At 35.8% G+C, this 24,540-nt stretch overlaps 1 protein-coding gene across 33 annotated transcripts in view; it reads left to right on the plus strand.

Moving 5' to 3' along the window:
• The window catches only part of MBNL1 (muscleblind like splicing regulator 1), a 190,724-nt gene that overhangs the window by 53,255 nt on the left and 112,929 nt on the right, over nt 1-24,540 (plus strand). The gene's annotated exons all lie outside the window — the stretch shown is intronic.

Below are 24,540 nucleotides of genomic sequence, written 5' to 3' on the forward strand. Positions count from 1 at the left end.
AAGGTGCTGTATTGTTGTAAAAGAATACCAGACTTTAAGTCAGCTAAACGTGCATAGACTCTTTGTGTTAATATTTTGACATGGATTTCCTTTTTATTGCATGAGCATATTATTTTAAGGCCAGAAGCAATGCATTTTGTGGAAAATATAACTAGAAGTAAGGTTCAGAAGTGCTACTACAGTACCCTATCTGAAGCATAAACTTTGTTGAATATGAGTTTTATAAATCAGTAGAAACCCTTAATACTATTATTAATTGGATTTTTCAAAAGTTTTTAAAATCCTAATGTTAAGTAACTTAGCAGTTTATTTTCTGTTAGATCCTGATTATTGTTTTTATTGGTAACAGTCTCAACTAGAAGTGTTAAAAGTTAGCTTTTGTGGGCACCATAATGCAACAGACTCACTTTAGAATATTTTGACACTCAGAAATGTCATTGGGTTCATATTTCAGCTATCAAGTTTGAAAAGTCAGTCTTTTAAAAGATAAGCATACATGTCTTTATTTTGACATGCAAGGTCAAGGCTAGAAATGTGAAGATTTCCTGGATACTCTCTGCCTACTTGGTTTAATTGAATTGCCTCTGAATATTAACGTGCTGGTTTAATTCACTCTGAACCTTTGAGAAGGGATCTCTATCATTTCTACACATATAGAGAAGTGAAGGCCTCATGTAGATCCACCTTGTCTTTTGCAAAAAAAAAAAAGTGCTGTAATATTTATTTAATACCATAGAGGTGAATTAACTGAAATAGGTAATATGTAAGTTAACTCATAACTCACCCCAATGTTATAAGTTAACTCAACTATTTCAGTAGATTGCTTCTTGGTCCAGTTTGCGCTGCTCACTTTGCTAAAGTTTTTACCAGAGACTCAAGGGTATTATCTCCAAAGTAGTATATAAAAGAAGGTATTAACAACAACAAAGATATCTTACAAGGTTATTCTTAATGTGATAGTTTTAAAGATCATTACACAAAAGTTATAAATTACCCCTGGACCTTTTTCTTTTTCTCCTTTGAAAGGCATCGATGAAGGGCACAGTGGTTGTACCTTGTGAAAGTGTAGTTCTAAATTTCTGCCAACTGAATTTAAGTGTAATTAGAGACCGGGACCCATAAAATGAGGGGCAAAGGGCTAATTACACTTGTCGGTAACCAGCTGTGTCCGTAAGTAACCCTGTTTTGACCCAATTACTAGTAAATCCAGTTTTTAATCCTGTAGACAGTTGATGGTGCACTCGTAGCTGCATGATGAAGGGCATTAAACTTGGCTGTGACATTGAGTGGTTTCGCAGAAGACCTGCCTCCATAGCATTTGGAAACATTGTGAAACATAAAATTCAGTTGCTATTTTTCCATCTCAAAATATTTTTTTAGTTGCTGCTCAGTTGTGGCCACAGAACAGTCCCCCTTTGAGTAAAGCAGCACTATTGCTTAATGACATGCTGTGTGGTTAACGAGATTCAACTGCCACATCAAGGACTTTTTTTTAATAATAAATAATTTCAAGATTTTAAATTTACTTATGAAATGAACTTGTTATAGCAGCTTATCAATGCAAACGTTGTCCTTATTCTTTGTCTAAGAGAAACTGAAATTTAATTTATAGTGCCTAAAAAATGTGGTAAAACATTTTGATTTGAATAAGGAGGAAAAAATAAACATAAATTTACTTCTGGTGGAGTTTCATCCCCAGAGCCACAACTCCTTAAATGTTAGTGAAATAACTGTGTTAAGAATTAATTTAAAAGTTTTTGAATGTGTAATTAAGTATTTGTATTTCAAAACCTGTGTTTCATATCTATGTGTGTGTGTATGTCTGTAACTAGCATATGATGTGATTCTTGACATAGTATTTAGAATCCTACCTTTTAGAGAGTAGTCTTCCTGTGTTCAATTTTGTGGCTAAAATAGATCAAAAACATATTTTAAAACAGTTAAAGTAATCCTGTGACTCATGCCTGAAGTTCTGAAATTTGGGAGCATTATGAGGTTTCCGTGCCAGTAACCGCTAGATCATTTGTATTGTTTCAGAGAGTAAACAGAAGAAATTTAGAAAACTTGTAATATCCTGACTTCTTTAATAAAATGTGTTCTATGTACTGCTACAATCCATAGTCCAGCCTTTTGTGAGTTCTTGAGCCCTGAGATGGAGGTAGCCTGTGTAATCTACTATTTTTAGCAAGTTAGGAAAGCAAACCAAATACTCTCTGAGAGGACCCTGGGAAATGGCTGTACCCTTCAGCTGTGCTGTTTCAGACTTTGGCCAGGCTCCCAGGTGACTTAGGTTTATAGCAGACTTCTACACAGAAGAGGAGAATTCATTTCATTAAAAACAGAAGTCGAACAGTTCAAGAAAGTATTTATGTGAAAGAAATCAATTGGCATATTACTAAAGGGACTAGGAAGAAAATCAGCTGATTGTATTTTAGTTGCATATTGGTGATTTTAAAGTTTAAATAATTAACTTAGATGAATTTACTACGTGAAAACGTAGAGTCCTGTATCATAATAAATGTTGCTAACTAAAATGAGAATATATGATAATGAGGGGTATGGGTACAGATACATATACTTATTAAGTATATTGGAAATAGAATGATAAAAGTAAGAAGGAATAAAAGTTGTAATAATGAGTGCTCGTTTGTAAATTAAATACTTTAAGGATTTAATTTTTCTCAATTTTGCTTTTATACTTGTCTTGATTTACAACAGTCTAAGAGTAAATTCATATTGAGAATTACATTGCTTACAAATGATAGACTTGAGTGTTTTAGCTACTTCAGAAATCCTGAACATTTGAAAAGGTGCTTTATTTAGTGCTGGAGAGGAGTTTTGTTTTTCGTATGGCTTGTGAAAGAGATAACAAAAGAGAAAAAATTTAAAAGAAAAATGTCAACACTATAAGCTACTGTTAGAATATTACATTTCAAAAATGATGATTCAAATAATAGTTTATGGCAAGTTAGGTAATTTCTTCAGTGGTAATCTCCTAACTAATATTTAGGTAGTTGATATAAGAGAAACCCTACAGAATGTATTTAAATGTGGTGCCAAGTTATTTATATTATCAAAAATAAGCTTTAACCATATGATCAACAAAAATAGTCTCTTGCTCATTGAATTCTTCTTTTTGAAATATCCATTTATTTTGGGGGTGCAGAGGGAGGGGGAATATAACCTTTATGTTTACTATCTATTTTCCAAAAATTTAGCCAAACTCTTTTACCTTTGAAAAGTTTAGTCCCATCCTCTTACCAAATTGGGCATTTTTGCTGAAGATACTTAATTGCTCATTTTCATTACATGTGTTTGTGTATATAGATAGCTTAGCTGATCGAAGTTACCAGACACATCAAAGACCAGATTTCACTGCAAAGTGGTGTGGAATGAAGGGCACAAATGAACACATTTAAACTCCCTGTGAAGACCTTGCAGAATATATGAAGTAGAGAAATCAGCTATTAGAAGACACACAAATATGTAAACACCCAGCTGAATGAGCAACTAGAAAACTCAAAGTTAGCAGTGCAAATAAACCAGTCTCCAGATGATTACACAGGGATAGGGTGACATAACTGGACATAATAAAAAGGTCTCAAAGGTGTTTACAGTTAAAATTTAGCAGATCTTCCATTGTTAGCGCAGTTTATCGGTGTTGCAATTACCTGTGTTGCTGGTGCTCTGAGTCCCCAGTCTTTTCCATCACATCTTTTAAACCAGTTTCACTGTTAATTCTGACAAAATGATGCCTGTAAATTTCAGGCTACGTATCTAGTTCTGAGTTAAAACTTAGATCTAGGAGGCTTCTAATTGGAATAACTTACCTAGAATTTTGTTGTTACTGTTTGTTTGTTTTGCTAGTGGCATGTCACTTGTGATATTAAAACTTTGACAGAGTATTATATATACATGTAACTCTACAGGTACATATTCAATATAACTTTCAGTGGCCTGTTGACACAAGACTTCCTCATTTCTCCTAATGACTTAGGAGATGAACTATCTGTAAGCAGAACTTGTGTACCAGTGTGTATCATGTGAAAGTTCAAATTGTATTCTCTAAGCAGAAACTTTACACCTTTGTAAAGAACATCCTGTGTTCTTTCTTTAATGCAGTTCTCAATAGCTGCAGCTGCTTTTTAATACAGTTTTATTCATTTACCTATTTATATTCTTACAGTTAGACTCTTTTTAGGATAACATTTTTTAAATAAGTAAAGATTTTAAAACTTTTGGACAAATTTCAAGCTGTGTTTTGAATCATGATACCTAAGGCACTAATTGTAGAACTAGTTATTATTTTTTTTCTTTAATAAGATTTTGGTACACTGCTTCTGTTTTTTCTTTTTCTCATTAAAACTTGCTTCAGTTTGTGTGTGACAAACTAAAAACAATTTAAACCTAAAGCAATGTGGCACTTGTAATCGAGTTCAAACTTTAACTGCAACTTAGTCCTCTAAACGTACACAAAATTCTGATTCCACGAATAGCCTCAGAACAATTCCATGCACAAGGCTGTTGCTAACGGCTGTTTGTAACTTAAAAGAGCCTGTGCAGCACGGGGTAAATCTTGTATTCAGGAAGTGTGTGACGTGCGCCCAGTTCACGCGAGAGGTGAGAAATTGAATGTTTCTCAGACTCAGCACAGACACCTAGGGACCTAGTTTGGGAGGCTTATCCTGTCATTTTCCTTGCCAAGGGTAAGTAGAGGATTTCAGCTATCAACGTCGCTAATCTGTTACCTTTCATGCTGAGCGATGTCTCTGTCTTCCCACAGACTTAGACAAAGCTTCTTATTTTTTTACAAAGAGATCCTATTGAGCAAATTTTGAGGGTTTTTTTTTTTTAACTTTAGCAGAAACACATTCTGTCATGCTCGTAAAGAGGGGAGTAATTTCTATGTTAACAAGCCCCAAAATTATGACCGTCAGTGGAAGTGAATAACTACGTAGATGGTCTTTGATTTAGCACTGATGATAGTTATTAATACACAGAAACTTCAGTAAAAGCAACTGGAAAGGCTTGTTAGAAATACTTAGTTGTTTGAAGTGTGATAGATTGTTAGAATAGTGATTTCTTGGTGACTTTCACTATAAACAAGAGTAGTTCTAATGAGGACATCGTATTCTAATATTTATTTATAATAAACAACCTCAGAGTTTTTAATCTAATGCTATATTTCTTATACAAATAACATCAACTGCACATCACCTACAGCATTATTTATACTTTTTTGGCACCTTCTTGAAAGATTTTCACTTTGAGATAAAGTGAAATTTGATTTGTTAGAAGTAAAACTTTCTATATTAGCACTTATGTTTTGAAAAATACTGATAGTTATAACCCCTTATACATAATTCTTTGACTGAAAGGCTGTATCCTGGACACCTTTGGGCCTCGGCCATCTCTGACCAGTATTCTTCTTCTTGTGTTATCTCTGAGTTCTTTCCAGCTTCTCGCTACCCAGCTTCAGAACTGTTGGTTCTGATCCCTCTTTGTATTCCTCTCTGGAGTCACACAGAAATGATTTAGACATTTTGTCTTTATGGAAGTACACTCAGCATTGAGTAACAGAGATGCCTCCCCTCAGCATGTGGCATAAACAAATTAAGGGTTTATATTTCAGTTGCTGTCCAGGCCTATCTGATGACTTCACAATCGCTAGAACTTAGGCTTCTTCACCCTTAAGTCCTGAGGAGCACATGGCTTCCCACCATAGGTTTATTTAAAAATTGCAAGATGGCTGCCACGGTGCCAGCCATTATATCTGCATTCCAGGAAGCAGGAAGGGGCAAGGGCAAAAGAGACCACAGCCCAGCCCACTTAGGCTCCTTTTAGCAGAAGTCCTCTAAGCTTCACCCAGTGATTTATCCTGGTCTCCCACTGGCAACAAGGATAGCTGGAAACTGTAGTCTTAACTGTTGCCCTGATTGAAACCAAGCCTCTGAGTAGTTTAGGTAGAGGTTGGGGAAATGGATATTCAAAAGGGCAGTCACTGGGATGAGAGTTAGAGAGATTTCTTCCCCCCCCAGAAAACTTCCAGAATCAAGTAACTCTCCCTGACAAGCACCTGAGTCTGGGGGTAGTTGAGGGGAGATCACTTCTGAAGAGAAACTTGTAGCTCCTTATCTTGGCAAACCTGTCATCAGTTCTGGCTTGGTTGACTAGAGTTGTCCTTTTTTTTTTCCTTTCAAATCATGACATATTTCATCAATAAAAATCTAGCATATCACAAATGGATTTATTTTTACTTATATAGAAGAAGAAAATTGTTTGCTTCAATTTTTATTTTTCCTATTGCTAGTGCATATATATATATATACAGTTATATATTTATAACTGGAATATAACAGGAATGCATGTCATAAAAAAATAGGTCTCATGATTTTGACAAAAGAATCTGTAGTTACTCTGATGTCTTATTTCTGTTTCTTCTGCAAATACACTTTATTTCTATTTCCTTTGTATGAAGCAAAATAAAATGAGTTAAAATTACTCTATGCTGGTCAGTATTTTCAATGCTTTTAATTTTTTCATAGCATTTAGTCCTCACAAAAACTCTTTGATGAGTTACCGATATTACTACCATTCCCCAGATGGCCACACTGAAGTACAGAGAAGTTAAGTGATGTTCACAAAGTCACTTAGCCAGTAAAATGTGAGCTCCAAGCCTGGTAACCTGATTTCATGCCTTCCCTTTTAACCACTTGCCTTTAAAACATTGCTTCTTAATATACATATCCACATCCCAAGGATTCAGCAAAGAAAACACCTGAACAGCAGTGTTTAAGAATAAAAATTAATATTTAAGGCAGATTTGCAGCATAGGGCCTAAAACAGTAAATACTGAAAAGTATATTTTAAGTCAGCAGATGAATCAATGAGTGAACACAAAACAGCAGCAAGAATGCTAACAACTTTTAAGGATTATATATCTGTTTTAAATATATGGCCATGGAGGAAAAACATTTTAAATTAATCATGTTAAAATAAGCAGCCACTGTATAAACTATATAGTTATCCCCCAATGCATAAAAAAGCCATATTCCAAAGTTTTAATCCTTTGGAGAGCACTTTCCCAAAGAAGCAGCATGGTTAAGTCATTAGGCCGACCCTGGGAAGCCTGAGTAACCCATAGGATGCTTGAGTTACAGTCCAGTGCGAACAGTTCCCTGGAAACTGATTAGTCATTAAGTCCAGGAGGCTTCCCAGAAGTGTCATGAGTACCACCTTATCCGTACATCTTAAGTAATGCTAGTGTCATGGACCCCAGTTGCTTTTGTCAGACTGTTTCAATGGAAAAGATGTATGTCAGGTTTTAGTTTGCAGTTTACAGCTTTAGAAATTCATCTTGGCCTAATGCAAAGGAGGTGGCCTTCCCCAAACTCCTGGACACTTTCTGCAAGCCAGTGTGAGAGGCTTGCTCACTCTCCGCTTGGGCTGGTCCTGTGCCATGGAGGGGCTGGCTTTCAATAGGTCAGTGGATCAGAATCAGCAGGGACTAATGGCAGGGCATAGAATGAGGGGCTGAGGTCCACAGCTTCCCCAGGGTGGGAAGACGTCTTTGTCAAGATGTCTTCTAAGTAACTTTTCTTTTTCCCTAAGGGCTCAACCTGCTTCCTTTTCAAATGTATAGCTTTTTGGTCCTGAGTCTGGTCCATTGTGGACCTTAATATTAAGAAATAGGTTCTTCTCATGCTCTTTACTTTCTAAAGTTATCAAAAGTGTAGCTTTGTTTTGATACTGTTTCTTTCTAATTACTAGCAGAAATGGGGAAAGATAGGTGGATGATGGGAAATACCAAACTGAATTTTTTTTGTTTGCCTGTTTTCTGGCCATTTTATCACAGGCTTTAGTCAAGGGGTCAGCAGTAAAGAACCAGATGTGAGAAGGAAGACATTTAGGAGGTGATGGGGGTTGGGCATCCTACCATTCAAGGAGTATAACTTAAACACCTCCTAGGTCAAACTTTGGGAAGGCAGATAGTAAAAACACAGCCGTCCAGGGCAGATAGCTTACCGGGAGATCAGTGCTGGGAGTGGGGTGGAGTTCAGAGGGGGAACTTCCCAGTAGCAACTGGAGGGTCATTGGAGGAGAAACTTGGTGAAGAGAGAAAAATGTCTCTGGTGGTTTATCGTTCCTTTTTCCCTCCCTTCCCTGTCACAACTACTAATTCTGAGACCGCAAGTGGGAAGAGAAGAACGGGAGGGAATCCCCAATAAGAGAGTTCTCACCGCCACGGGCGGTGCACCTGCCTGCACCACCACCTCTGGTCTGCTGGGACCTACCTGTATTTTAACTCTGGGTTGCAATTTTAGGTCCAGAAGGATTCTTCTGATGCTATCTCAGTTTATTCAACAATATTTATATTTTAATTTCTGTTAATGTTAGGTTGAAACTCACTGTTTATTGAGATCCAACACTGTTTTCTCAAGACCCCATATGACTCCAGGCTTCTTACGTTAGAATTTCTCTCTTGTATAAAATTCAGATTTACTGTGGAGGCTTCTGGTTTTCACAATCACTTAAATACTTAAGTCCAGGCTGTTCTCAAATAAGGCAAGAAGCATCTGCTGTTAATAGTTGACAGTAAATTACACAAAGTAAAACATGGAAAATTAAAGTTAGAAAAACTGGGAAGCTTTTCTATCATTTTCAATTTTCTGCACAAGCCCGGACATAATCAGTGTTTAGGATCTGCTTGTGACGGATAAATTACATCTGTAATTCATTCTTTTCCGTGTTACTGCATTCAGACGATAATTTGCTTTCAGATATCTTTGCTCATCTAATATTCTAAAGTCGTTCATGGACTGAAAATAAGTCTAGTAACATCTTCCAATCCCAGGAAGCTTTTAGAACTAAACAGTGTTAACTTACCAAATGGCCCAAGTTAAAAAAAAAAAAAGAGGTTTCAGAGAAAAACAGAGCCAAATTTATCATGCCTGAAATAAGATTCCTCTTTGGAGACGACATTGCTTTTCATAAAACAATTCTCTTTTAAGGGAGGCAACCAAGAAATGAACCATGGAGAAATAAATAACTAAAGAATTCATTATTTATATAAAGAATCCTGTTAAGAAAGATCTGTGCCCTGAATGAACTCTCTTTCTTCACATTATCTCTTATCTCTTCATGGCTAAGTGGAAACTAATAAAATCTAAATCTAGCCATGAGAAAAAAAAAATTATCATCATGATTTTATTTATTAAATTTTTTTCACTATTATGAAATATTACTGCCAGATATGCCTTCTCTGAGTCATAGCACAGTAATAAATTGAAAACAAATGTACATTTTAAAAAAAAACCAATATATTTTTTTAAAAACCCTCAAAAACAAACTCATCTTAAACTCTGATAAACTAAAGAGTCATATCAACATTGAAGCAGAGTCATCTTTGTGGCAAATTTTTGCATGGTAGACTACTTAAGTAGGTCCCCAGCAAATCTTTAAACTATGATTAACATATAATAGCTTAACGTGTAACATATAGTGGGTTAGATGTCCATAGTGAGAAATGCAAAAATATTATTACTATTTTTTAGAGTCTTTATTAGCTACTCTTGGCTTCTGTATTTCCTAGTAAGAATGAATAATGCTGGAAGAGAGATTTTCACCAGAAACACATATTTTTATATTGAAGGTTTAGGAATTGAAAGAAATTGCAGACCAAAGTATTTGCCTCTTCTGCCTCTCAGTTAAGGGAAAAGAACCCATTCTCTCCCCTCCCGCCTTTTCATCATTAATTACCTGCTATGTTCCAGACACTGCAATAGGCGATTCTGCTTCAAGGGTCACACACAGAGCCTTTTTAGAGGCTTGATAGGCTAGTGGTAACTGTAAGCTTTCAAGCTTCTGAGAAGTACAATGAAGATAAAAATGATCATAGAATAATAAAACATTGTTTTAACTCTTCTATTCTTTAATATTAAAATATCCCAGTAGGACACAAATTTTGCCCACGTTAATGTAGGTAGGCATTAAATGTCCCCGTGTGTGTCTGAAGGTTTGTTGTGAAAAACACTGGAAGCCGTTAACGTAGTCAGGGTGTGGAGAGCAGGTGAATCTCAGCTCTGGTTATGCTGCTGCTAGAGAAGCTGTGCTTGTATTAGTAGAACGGGTTTATGTGGTGAGAGATTTGTACCAGATCCATTATCATATTCCGTAATTCAGCAAGATAAACCTAAATCAGGTTGGTGTTCAGGTACCACTTGTAGAAATGGTTAATTTTCCTCCCCTCATTTGATCATCAGCTGTTATATAAAACGACGAGGCTCAGAATGATGAAGTAACCTGTGTGGGTTTCAACATTCAGGAGCAGTCGAACTGGGGTTCAGCCCAGGCAGCCTGTCTTCAGAACCTGGGATTTCAGCCTTCAGTCTTGAGTTTAAGACAACTATGCTTCTAAAAACACGATCACGCACTCTTTTTCTTATTTCGGAAAACTGTCCCTGTATTATCACTAATCAGATTTTTAAATTTAAAATGGAAATTTTTACTAAGTTTTGAACTAGAAGTTTGATAAGATAGAGAGTCTAAACCTTAGGTCAGGAAGAATTTTGAAAGTCATGCCAGACTGGAAACAGTATAGAAAATCAGAAGAATAGGCTGTTCTGGGAAGAAAACAAATGAGAGTTTTCAGAATTTCAAGACAAAGCTTGGAAGTGAAGTACAGGGCACCAGATAAGGAGGTTGTCATTTCATAATTATCTTTATGATTTTTTTTGCATAAAGTAGAATATCCTTTCTTACTCAAGGAAGTAGTATAACTGATATTTTTCTAAGACACAGAAACTATGAGACATTATTTTGCAAGTAGCTGAGAGTTCTTTCATATTTCATGAATTTTACTGGGCATTTATAATAATATTGGAAACAAAAAACTGTGTCTGAATCTCTGTGAGTCTTTGCAAGTTGTCCTGTAAGAAATTAAAATCTAGATTAAACCATTCACCCACCTCATTGACAGTGATTCATCTGTCTTCGTATTATATGTCACACTTAGGTATTTTTGATAACTGTTAATACTATATTTTAACCATTAGCTGGGAATAAACTTTTAGTAATTAATTTAATTTCTTGTATATTTGTATAGTACTTACTATATTAATAATGCTGAAAGCATGCCAGATCTAACATAATGGGTCAGCATTGGTATAGAAGTCAAACTTATTTTGTGTTCAAAACCAAATTGATCACAGGGAGAAGTGAGCGGTATTCCTTGCCTTTTGATTTCATTTCGTTTGGCATTTTTTTCATTTGGTTTGCTTTATAGTTTTACTTTTTTTTCTTTTTTCTTTTTGTGTTTTTTGAGTGTCTAGATTGACCTTTATGCTCTTTTTCTTGGGATGAAATTTACAATAAACACTATTTTATAGCAAATAAATATTGATGCCAGGAGTAATGAGAATGTGGCCACTGACGGTTTTCACTTAGTCTCAGTGCTACCCTGGAATTTTTAATTGAAGTAGCATCTGCAGAATAATTGCAAAAAGCCCGATGCAAAAATGTATAAGTAAATAAGTGTTCAGGGCAGAGTCGGACCTGGATAAGAGCCAAAACTGTGACTGCAGTTGGATCTGGATTTGATTCTGTCAGTCACTTCCTGGTGACTTTGTGCCAATCACTTCTCCTCCCCAAGTCTCAGTTTCCTCCTCTATGAAATGAGACTGATGATACCTGCTTTGAAGGTCTGTGAGGATTCAGTGAAATCATTTACATAATATACGTCACTCCATGCAACATCTCGCCCAGTGTAAACATTCCATGCCTAGTAGCTGGTCCTGGTGTTGTCTGAATGCTGGAGTTCAGTCTCAGTTATCTTCTCCTTATGAGAACTTTCCTTGTGTCAGAAGAAATGTCACACTGATTTGCATACTGTACTACAGGTGTTTATCCATTATTTGATTAGAAAATTTAAAAAAGACTTACATGGAATATGTATAAACGTGCATTATCACATACTAACTTATTTACCTGTTATCAAGAGAAAACGCCTCTTAACCTTTAACATGTGTACCATTTGACCTTAAGCTCACTGAAGTAGTATTAATAAAATAAGTCAGTATTTATATCACTGTGCCTGAAAACCCGTTTCATAAATGCAGTTATTTATGAATGGAAAGTGGTTGTAACCATCTGTTCCAAGTTTAATTTCATTTAAAACTAATGCCTCTTTAACTCTATGTTGGTCTAAACTAAGTAATTCATATTTGTTATTTCATATATTGTATTGTTTGTGTAAATTTCTTCCCCAAACACTCACCTAAGACTTTTTTTCAAAAATAAAATTGTTTATTCAGTAAGGTACCTGCACAGGAGGTTAAATATTAAAGTTGTTTTTCATGATTTGCACTATCCCTGCTCTGTGCTTTTTATATCTGTGTAACCTTACTTGGTGAAATATTTACCACTTACTTCTCAGAGGTGTAAAGGACCATCCAAGTCGGAGAGATTCCGTTTATCACATCCTCTTTTTTTTCCCCTTTCACTATTCCTCAGCATTGATCGGAGTCCAATTCTAGTCCAGTGAAATGGTCTCTTCTGCTCCACGATATTTAAAGATGCTGGCCTAATACCCAGGTCTGAGACTGTTGACTTTGGTTAGAAACTAGAGAGTATGTAGTTTTTGCAGCAAGTTGGGGGGAAATACTTCAGCTTCCTGATTTTATTGTCTCTTCAGAAATAGTGTAGCTTTGGAGTTTCCTATGGCTAGCCCTAAGGTTCTCCTTTGCAGTTGTGTGTGAATTTTGTTATATTCTAATTCCAAGTAGGATTTGTGCACTTCCGATTTGATTTATTGAGCCATGCCACTGCCTTCTTGTTAAGGCTATTGATTATTGCCCATTCTGTTCTGCTGTGTATTGATTTAGTATGTGGCAATGAGCTAATTGCATTACTTGATGTTGAAAGAGGATCAAACACGTTTGAGGGAGATGCTTGTAGCCTGTTTAATTGAGCTGGCTATTTAGGCTTTAAACATGTTGTGAAACAATTAGGAGAAAGTACAGGAGGACCTCTGAGGGCAGGAAACATAAAATTTGTTTTCAGCAATTTTTAGCAATGCTAAAAAAAAGTGTGCAGTTAGTCCTTCCTGGCATTAAATGGTTAATTGATCCTTAGTTAGCAGATGTGTAAAAGCTGGGATTTTTCCCCTATGTCTCTTTTGAAAATCAAGGGAAGTAACATCCTTAGATGGTCGCATTTTATTGAGGAAAAAAATCTCTTGTTTTTAAGAATGGTTTCATGTTGAAACCACATATTATTGGATACAAGTAGAAATAACACACAGGATGTGTGTGGGTCTGCAGGTGCTAACATTTGGGGGGGAAATTAAGAAAATTAAGCTAATGATTAAGCTAGGAATAGGACAAATTCTTTTTGTCTACTTTTTGTTTCATGTTTCTTAGCTAAAAATATTTTTCCATGCAAACAATAACATTTAAGGTAAGGCTAATGTTTACTTATTTTCCTTGACATTAATTGAGTTTTCTAAACTTTAGAAAAATCCACACTTAATGTAAAAAAATTAACCTTCAGAATGAGATCATGGTACCATGGTCCTCTAATGAATGTTACCTTTTGTTTTAGCAGCTCAGTTGGCTCTAATCCATGGAAAAGTTTTTATTTCTGATCCGCTCCAAGGTAGGAGCCAAACCAAAGTTATAGAAACATTTTCCAGCAGACAAGTTTCTACAGATAATATCAGCAGTCAAAGAGTTGTGCATTTTCCTCTCACACACACGCACGCACATGCACGTGCACGCACACACACACGCACACACACATACACTTACGGAAATATTAGATACTAGGCTGGGAAAAATATTAAAATACTGATAATGATAGCAACTTCTGGGTTAATAAAGGTGCTGTTTCTTAATCCTTCCTAGTCACATTATGGCCTCAAAGTTTAAGTTTGTTTACTTTTTCAAAATCTGTTTGCTTCTCCCTGTATTAATACCTTCCAGGGCTTTTTGATCTGTAACCTTTTGCCACTACTGGTTTATTTGCCTAGCATATGATTTGTGAAAAATGAGGGAACGTAAACAATTATGAGTGGCTTTTTTGAAATGCCTATTAAAACCCTGGCCTCAAAAGACCTGCCAGTCCAGAACTTTAAACAGAAATGTGAAAGCTCAGCATTAAAAGTCGGCAGCGTATAAGAGATGGTGCCAGTTGGACCACTTTGCTTCAAATACCTGCTTGCCCCAAACCTTTCCTTTGTTTAGTGACCAGCCATACTGACTGTAGGATGCACTTAATTCCATGTGAGTCAACAGCTTATGAGGCATGCCTACTGTGTGCTAGACAGCATCTCAGGTACTTTTCCACGCTTTCTGCACAAAGTGGAAAAGACTTGGAAAGTGTATCCATCCTCCACCCCTACCACTTGCCCCGCTATCTAGACTGACGCAGTTGGAATCTGTAAACCAAGAAATATGCCAGATATATATTTTTAAAAGCTATATGCACCTGGTTAACAACTATTCTTTTAATCCTACTGAGAGGTTCAGTGGATGTAGTATGTTTGCCGTGACTTCTCAATCCATATAGAAGATGGATTTTTCTCCCAAGGATAAGACCATCTGGAAATCTTTACCTGCTCCAGACTCTCATATAGGGCTGCCTTTGCTTTCTGATTAGCATTGTGGATACATTTCAAAACATGACTTAAAAAATGAAATAACCTTGTCACCTACTTAATTCCTTATTCATAGTTAGAAGGTGGAGTCCCTCTGATTCGTTAACGTTCCTGCTAGCTTTCCGATTTAAAAATACTTTTTTCTCTCTAAATTAACACTCCCTCTGACTTCTGTTCCCTAAAAAAATGCTACTTGATGTACGTGAATTGTAATTAGCAGGTTCCCGTTTTGTTGCATGTCTTCCATTTTGCTGCATCTCCTCTATTAATCATAATAAAATAGCAGTTGGTAAAAGAGTAAGTGTTACTTTCAAGATTCTTACCATGATGTATATTAACAAGTGTGGCGTTCCAGTGATGACTGGTCGACCTCATGATTATTTTACTTTTGTTAAGGATTCCATATGTTCACATATTTTATTTCATCTTGTTATCTCCAAATAACTGCAAATAGAGGAGTCTCCAAATTGTTCTAACATCTTCTTTTGGAATTTCTAACTCATCATGGATTTAAATGAACGGAACTTTTCTTGCAAAAAAGTGGCAGTCCTCAGGCTTAGCAAATAAATAGACTAGCCTGGGTGGATGTAGTTTTATAAACTATCAACACACGAAAGTGATCCTAAAACTCCAAATGTCGTTCCTTTAGAACTTTGTGCACAAATTCTATGTGCTGTTCTAGGAATCAGGGGAACTTGATGGTGAGCCTTAGCCTGTAGTATATTTTGACAGCATGAATGAGTCAAGCAAGCAGTTTTCCAGACTGTTTAATAGTACAAAGGAAAGGGCTTCTAAGGAAGTCATTCTTATGACTCGCTCAAAAATATTTTTCTTAGTAACTGTTCTAGAGAAAAACAGGTCACTGTTGGAAGAAAAATGAAATCTCAAATTACAAGCATCCTGAAAGTGATTTGATCACTAAAATGTGTTTATCTTATAACAGAACTCCTTAAAAGGATACTGCTTCATACATTTCCAGTCATTTAATGAATGTCGTCTTGAAACTCAGCAAGAAATTATGTAACCCCATTGCACACTTTAACCACTTTGGCGGAACTTTGGCCTTTCTATTTTTTGAACTTGTGTGTGTGTGTGTGTGTGTGTTTAATTCCATATAATTTAAATAGCATTTGTAAAACTATATCATCGTAAACTTAAAGAATGTCTTAGGTTTATCAGGTTGCTTCAGATTTATTCCACTGTGTGGTTCTAAACTGCATTTGAGTGAAAATAGGCCTTGATCGATGGAAAATCATTTGTGGATTTACAGATTCTGCTCTAGGTGGTTTGAAAAGATGCATTGTCCAGCAGCAACTTTTCCCCCAGTGACTGTGCTCAGTGTGAGCTTGATGGATTCCAACCGCTGGGTTTATCATTATTGCATAGATCTTTGGAAGGACAGGCTGCAAATCTCGTTTCCAAGCCATGACTAGCTATTATGTCAATGTGAAGAATAGAAATAAAATCAATACAGATTAAGAAAAAAAGATAGTCTGCAGTCATGCACAGATGGCAGCCAGCTTCCAAATTGTAATATCCTGGCTAGTCAAGGACTCCTGATTATAATGATTTTTCAGTATTAGGTTAGTATTTAAGATTTGAAATCTAACCCAGTAACCTTATTTTTATTTGTAATATTGGAAATGTTTCTAGCATTTCTGAAGTAGCTTGAAAGAAAATTGAGAGTCATCTGTGGCTCCGCTGAAGTTTTTAACCAGAGCGACTCTTGTAGAGACCGATCATTGAGGAGTCAAGCCTCCACTACAATTAAAGCTTTATGAATATTTTAGGAATGAAATCTTCAGGTGCTCAGGTTTTCCACTGACTTTTTTCCTTGCCTAAATTTAAGATGTGCATTTTAAAAGATTGTTCATATGATGTTCAAGGGTTTTACGTGATGTCTGGAGATAACTTTTCCTGTATCACTTGCCACATTGAACTCCAGTGATTCATAGATTCTTGGGGTTGCAGGTAGGAGAGGAAGAGTCTTTAGAGATGGTGTCGTGCAGTCCGTTTGCTCTACAGATTAGGAAACTTGAGGAGCCACTGGTGAGATTAAGGCTTAATCATGTTCATAAAGATCCTGAGATCACCAGACCCTTAAATATGACTGGATAGGTCATAGCAAAAACTGGAGTATGATGTCTTCGTTTTATGAAAAAAGCATTATGACACAGTAGTTGAGGATAACTACTTTTAGTGGGTCGCGTCAGTGTTACTCATTGCTGTTAAGGTGCTTAACTTTCTTGACTATTCTCATGCCTCGATTACTGGTGGCATTAAAAGTTTATAGTGTTTTGCTGTTTAATAGCAGGCTCTCCAAAAAAAAAAAGTATACTTAAGTTTATAATAAAATTTACTAACCAAAGCATGTGTAAGATACAGTTTAAAATTAAAATAATATACAGTACCCTGTATTTTAAATTCTGTATAGCCAAGTGAGTTTTACAGAATGCTTTTTTGTTTGTTTTTTGTTAAACTCGTGCATCTGTAGCCATCCCGTGGTTGCAGATGATAGATGAGATATTTAGTTCTCGCTCTGTGCTCTTACTCATAAGAGCCCTCATTATACAGTGATCATCAAATGAGACATACTTCATGAATAACTTTTCTTCTCTACATTTTCCTACCATTTTGTGTATTACAGAATAAATCACGTTATACCTGATTCTGTAGCTCATTTTTTTATGTTTCTTTTTCCCACTAGTTTATAAGTTCCTTATGAATGTGAAGCTAACATGAGTCACCTCTCTATGTAGAGTGTTCTGCATGTCCTTGGCATTCACTGTTAGTGAGTTGAAAGCAATGTTTCTTCCTGACCATGACCAATAATTGTGAGCAGGTTTTATGTGCTTTTAAATTCATTAGAGAATTTTTTTTTCATGTAATAGGACATTTGTTAGATAGTGACATATAACTGTCCATAATAAACTATTTCTCTAAGGAATCCAGCACCCTTCATTTATGGAGGGACTCATCCAGTTAAATTGCTCTGCCACTGTAATGAACTGTTTATGTTCTGTTGGTGCGCACCTCTGGAGCAGGCCTTTATTTACTCTCATGCCATGTTTTGTGTGTTATCTTGTGCAGGCAGGCACACAGGGACCTGGCCAGGCTTCCTGATAATGGTGATTATACGGACAGCCCATGTCTCAGAGGGGAATGATAATTGATCAGGGCAGTGGAACAATACACATTTATTTTTGTGACAGTATTAACTCGCTGTTAGTGAGAGTGCTTTGTTGGGGAAGTGTCATGCTTACGTAAAATAGTATTTATTCTTCAAAGGTTTATGAGAAGAAGTGATACTACCAGGGTAGCAACATCATCGGTGTTTCATTTTTCCATATTTTTTTTCACTCTGCTAAGAATATTGAGAAGAGCATTGGTCAGTGTTGGTGTTTATTGTGAAAGGGACATTTCTGGGATCCAGACTGCAACTGTAACTACTGATGTTTTTATCACAGAACTAATAACAATAACAAAGATACATGCTATTTATAGGGAAATTCATGTATCTCTGTTGCACTTAAATTTTTCCACACTCTAATTTTAGAGAAAAGAAAAGTTGGAGGGAGAGTATAGCTCAGTGGTAGAGTGCATGCTTAGCATCCACGAGGTCCTGGGTTCAATCCCCAGTACCTCCATTAAAAAAAAGAGAGAGATAGAGAGAGAGGAGAGGTATAAATGAATGAATGAATGAATGAATACATGTTTTGTCTTCCAAGCATGAAACCTTTCCGGTGTTGCAAATCTTCAACCTGAAGTAGAAGAGAGAGTCCAAGCTCCCAAAAGTATAAATGCCTAGGCCCTGCCACTTGTTAATTTGCTCATTATTTCTTCCCTCTAATAATTATTTTAGGAGCTGTGTCATAAGCTATTTTAAAAAGAACTGAAAAGTTCTGCAGTCAAAAAATATCCAGATTATGTGTTGATGCCTGTAGTCTTAGCAATTAAGTATTTGGGAAGAAACCTACATTTATCCACTTTGAAGAGGATCATCAGGAGGGATTAAAAATTTAGTACTTCAGGCTCATTAAGGGTTAGAGTGGCGTAATTATGTAGCTGGTAACAAATGCTGCGATCTCCACTTGAACAGTAAGATCTGTTACTTCTGGAAACTTACTGGCCCTCTTCAAGGAGCTTCATAGTTTGTAAGTGTTACCTACTTGGAGAATAAGTCCTCCTGACCGATTACATTAGAGTTGGCATGCTTTTCTGCAAAATGTGCGTTCGGAGAAGGTAAGGCCATAATACTCTTAAGCAGATACGAGGTCTGTAGAGTATCTCCCCATGGCATAAAGCAGTACTTATTGTCTTCATCGGTGAACATCTTCATACAAGGCTCAAAAGAGAACACCTTTGTACTACATGGATTATGTTTTATATTTGCTGATGATTATGAGGCTAGTCCAATTTTCTAATCTTGCAAATTGGGAAGTAGTTAAAATGCTCAAGAGACAGCTGATGGAGCCTGTGTGCCATTCTTCATCACTAAAATTTTAAGGAGTTTTTTTTTTAATCCATAATTTTGTATTTCTGCATTTGAAATCTTGCTAATTGTCTTTATAGCACGCAGTAACATGTTAATTTCAGAAGAACATATAGCTGGATCTACTTTTAAACTAACTGGAAGAGATGGTGATATTTATTTTATCTTGAGTTTTTTTTTTTTAAAGTCTGGATATATCAGTTATCACCTAGGACAGTCTCTTAATCTGTAACTTAACGCCTATCCGCCCTTGTTTTAGATATGATTGTAATAAGCCAGGTAATGTTACCATAATACAGAAATACGAACACACATACATGACTGGCTAGGTTATTTTACTACATAAAAATGCAGTGACGGGGGAGGTATGTTAGAACTTGGTCATACTCCTAGTGTATTTATATAGACCATTGTAGTTAGGTTTTTACCTCCACGTCCTCTGTCTGGAAACTTTTTGAAAGCAGAGAGTGTCCCTTTGTCATTGGGATCTCTTAATACCTACCCATAAGCCTAACATATGGTCAGCTTCCAATAAATACTACTTTATTTGTATTGATTTTGAAATGGGACGAGATGTGGAATGCCAGCTGAAATAGTAACTCCAGATCCATGCCATAACCTTCCTTGCCCCCACCCTTAAGGTTTATAAAAAATAAACTAATTATAGTCATTATAGTTGTAAATTAGGCCATACATTTCTTTAAAAATTGACATAGTCGCCTCTTTGAAAGGCCTCTTTCATTCAAGGAAATGGAAACTAGCATTGTATGTAGGACACTAAAATCATTTGACTTGAGTTTTCTCTGCTCAACTAATTGTGATATCACAAAGCTAAAAATATACACCTGTAGTCTCATCTCAGTTTGATAACTGGGCTGAAAAAAAAAAGTCGATTTAGTTAAGTAGCAAAATTGGTTGGTTGAGTTATTTTATGTACTGGGTAACAGTGTTACTGATCGATATTTTTGTTTTTTCATTTTTAATCCTTTACTCTGTGAATTTTTCTCCCCTAAGGCAGTGGACTGAAAAAGTGACATTTTCCTGCCATTGATAAGCATTATGAGTAGAAATCAATAGTTAAATTGACCCAATAAAAGATGCCTGGGACCTACTATTGAGACAAGATCATCAGAAAACAACACACACAGACTCTAACAAGGCTCAGAAGCGTCTTTTGCCTTTGTCTTGCATCTGTATTAAGTAGCAAAAAGTAGTGCTAATAAATTTTTTCTATGGAGCCTGTTTAAGCCAGGATTCTGTTAACTAATAGACAGGCTGCAGATTCATAAGAGCCAGATTCAATAACGTGCCACATGCCAAAAAAAAAATGGGGACATACTGGTTTAAGGTTGCCAAACCGCTAAACAAATTTGTGTAGGATTTATCTTTCTTGCTTGCAAATCACCAGCTGCTTTTCTTTAACTTTATATTTGCGTTCTGTGTGAAAAATAGATTTTATATTTCATTGATAATTTTTCTAGATACTTTTTATTTTTTGGATTCTGTTAAAAGAGAAAGGAACTTTATAAGGAGATAGGATCAGTACCTTAATATTAATAATTCTAACTCCCTTTTATACAAAGATAAAACTCATCTGACTATGCTTATTCATTCAGTGCTTCTGATGAATGGGTAACATAAAGGATAACCTAAAGGAACCTTAAAGCAATGGTGTAAATATACTAATAATATTTTGAACTCCCTCATTCACATATTTGTATTTTCTTAAAATATAGATAAACTACATCTATATATGTGATTAGCTTTTTCTCTTTCTTCCTTCTGATTAATATCATTCAACCCCTTTTATATGACTGGTAGTTTGTAAAGCACAGGGTATGCAAAAATAATGTCCCTCCACTTTTGGTTGCAATGACTGTTGCTGACCCAAATCAAATAGCTTCCTTAAACTGCTTTCTTCTTCTCCTTTTCTAGTTAGAAATAAATCCTCTTGTGTGCTTCTTGTGGAGGACTTTAACAGGGAATCACTTTCTAATCATTGTTCATTAATCCCGTAGAAAGAATACTTTTTTTTAATGTCAACTCTGTCATTCATGTAAAATGTATGTTTCCTTGAGGAATCTCTGTGAATTACTTGTTCATCCTCACTGCCTTTCATATATTTCATTATACTCCTTAGGAGCTCATTAATTTTAAATATAAATTGACTGTTGCTTATATACAGAGCCCCATGAACAACAGAGATAGCAGTGGCACCTTTTCTTTGATTTACTTGTTATCTCCTGGTCATATAATTAGCCTGTTAATTTACCTCTCTACCTGTATAGCTGGTTGAAGGCTGCAGGCAGTGGTGTGCTGGAGCTGGCGCACATAAGACCTCCTCCCAGTGCCCGGTTAAGTAACGTCACATTGGCAGCTTGAAACTGGCTGTGGTGGTAGGATTTACACTGTGGAAATGGGCATATGCTATAACTCAGGGTTCTCCCTCCCCAAAGAGCCACTTACTAAGCACTTAGGAGCACTCACTATTTACAGAATTGTCTCCTCTTTTTTTTTAATTATTTGACTATGTAGAATTTCCAGATTTTTTTTCCCTATGCTGTTTTATTTATTTCCAAACATTTTCTTTCTGTATCACTTGCCAAGAGCAACTGGCAAGTTTCTTAGCCTTTCTGTGTCCCAGTGTCCTTCTCTGTAAGACAGAGATAATCATAGTACCTACCTTGGGATTGATGTGAGGTTGAAGAAGAAATATGGTTATCTCAGTATATTAGCAAAATGCCTGATGCACAGTGAGCACTCAAGTAGCGTTGCCATTTTTCTTTCTGTATTTTAATTAATAAATATTTATTGATCCCTTTCTAAGTACTTAGCATTTTGCTGAGTCCAATGGGTCATTGATTGAGACTCAGTGCCTCTAACATTGAATGTGGTAAAAGACTTCCTCTTTCGCTATTCCAACCTAATGTCCTCTGTTTTTTCTGCTCTTGCCTTGCTGCTTAGAACTTTTTTCTCGCTATATGAGTTATGCAGAATTTTTTCATATTTAGATTTAGTTTAGACAGTACCTCCTCTAGGAAGGCGTCTCCTTACCCCAGCCCTGGCCATGCTGTCCTCTTGTCTCCTTGTTTCTGTGATGCACTCCATTCATATCTCGATAACTGTCTTTGGTGAAGGAGTCATAATTAGACATCTTCCTCCTTCTCTGGACTTGAGTGTGTGGCCTGTGATTTACCACCTTTGTGTTCTTGTCATTTAGCAAAATACTTGACACCTAGTAGATCCGATAGGAAAAGATACTGAATGATCGTTGGTTGAAGGAGTAAGATAAGCGACTTTGCTAATAAAGATGTTACTTGGTTGAAGAGATGATAAATACACATGTGACATGAAGGTGAACAAGAAAACCTTTTAGTACTGATACCTATATGTGTATAGATACAAATTAAGTTTATAATTTATTTTCATGTATACATGATCTTAAAGTAAGAAATGTCAAGTTATTTCCCTGTTACAGATACAAATATTTATGTTCACAGATATAAATGAATGGAGTTAGGTCAGCCAGATCAGATTTTAAGAAGCAAAGCCTAGCTTCAACCAGGTTTTGTGACCTCTGGGTCAGAAATATAAGGGAAAGTTTGATTATTGTTGCAGGTAGTAACTCATTCTCTTTTTCTTTCTTTTCTTTTTATAGCTTTTAAAAATTATTATGGTAATTCTTAAACATACACAAAATTAGAGAAATATTGTAATAACTTCTATATATCTATTAGTCAGCATTTTGTATGCACATATCTATGTATGCATCCATGAATGTTTTGTCCATCTTGTTTCACGTACTGCCTTCCACATACCTTTTATCCCTGATGTATTTCGAAACAAATCTGGCATCCTATCAGATTATCTTTATGTGTGTAGGAACTTTATATCTTAAGGACTTGTTTTAAAGATGACTCTATTTTCAAATTTATCAAAATTGACAGTAATTTCATCTTATCACTTAATGCCCACTTTATGTTTAACTCTCCCCAGTTCAGCTCTTCACAGCAATATCTTTTTTTACAGGTGGATTGCTCAGATGAGCATCTAAATAAGATTGCTCAGATCTATCCATTTAGATTTTATATTTTTTAAGATACCTTTAATTTGTGGTAATTGCTGCTCCTCCCTCCACCCTGCCCATGCCTTTATTTGTTGGAAAAAATCAGATCATTGTCCTGGAGAATATTTGAGATTCTAAAGTTTGCTAATTGCTTCCCTATAGTGCCATGTAGCTTGTTCCTCCATCACCCTTAGTTTTTGTAAACTAAAAATTAAAGCTCGAATTGAGTTCAGTTGTAACACTACTATTTATTTTGTGAGAATACTTTGCAGATGGTGCTGTGTATTTCCATTTGCATCACATCAGGAGGGCGTAATTTTATTTGCCTCCACTTTTAGTGATGCTGAAATCTACCAGAGTTCAGGTGAGCCTGGGCCAACCCCTGTAAAGCTGTCCATCAAAATTCCCAGTGGTTTCACTTCATTGTCGATCATTTCACAGCTCCATGATTTTTTTTTTACAGATTGCAAAACAGTAACTTTAATTATATTATTCCTGCTGCATTTGTTACCTCGAATTTTTCTGTAAAGAACTTTTCCTTAGTAACTGACAACTCTGCAATAAAGCTTATAGCAAAAAGATGGAGAAAATGCATGATTTTTTTTATTTGTCAATTTTCAGAATCAGACATTAACTTCTAATATAAGATCTAAATATAGTTATAGATATAATCAAAGTATTCTAACACATTTATACAAAATTTCCCCTGAGGAAATTCTTTGAATTATTTCTCCTAGTTTTTTTTTTTTTTTAATTAATGAATTTTGGTAGCATTACTCCCCTTTCCTTCCTTTTTTGTTTACCATAAATATGCCTCTACATGATTGAATCTGTTCACTCTGAAGATATTTATGGATCATCTTTTCCTTTGGTAAGCACTGTGCTAGCAACTAGGGATCTAGACACTAGCTCTGTTTTTCCTTTGAATATACAGTTTGGGTTTGTTTTCTACTCATAATATGATGTGATATGAGAAATAAACATGCAGATGAATCTGTTTCTGCTTACTACAATACTTGGTGTCCTGTATTATATACATTTTAATGAACACTATTTCTAGCTGATTTTAGAGACCTTGGCCCTAATTGTCTAAAACAGGGACAATAAAGAGATTTAATCGTTCAGTTTTTCCTGTTGACCCAAAGAAAAACGAGGTATCTCCATACAGGGCACTGTATATGACAAATGGGGAAATTCTTATTTTTATTATTTGGAAAGATAAGAAGAGGGAATGCTGTAAAACTCCCTGAGACTAAAATCAATGAAAAGATTCTGTGCTTTTTTAACATAAGCAAATATTTGAACTTAATTTGACTTCCATTTTCAGGA

Source organism: Vicugna pacos, chromosome 1 (genome assembly GCF_048564905.1).
Source record: "Vicugna pacos chromosome 1, VicPac4, whole genome shotgun sequence".
Classification (NCBI taxonomy): Eukaryota; Metazoa; Chordata; class Mammalia; order Artiodactyla; family Camelidae; genus Vicugna; species Vicugna pacos.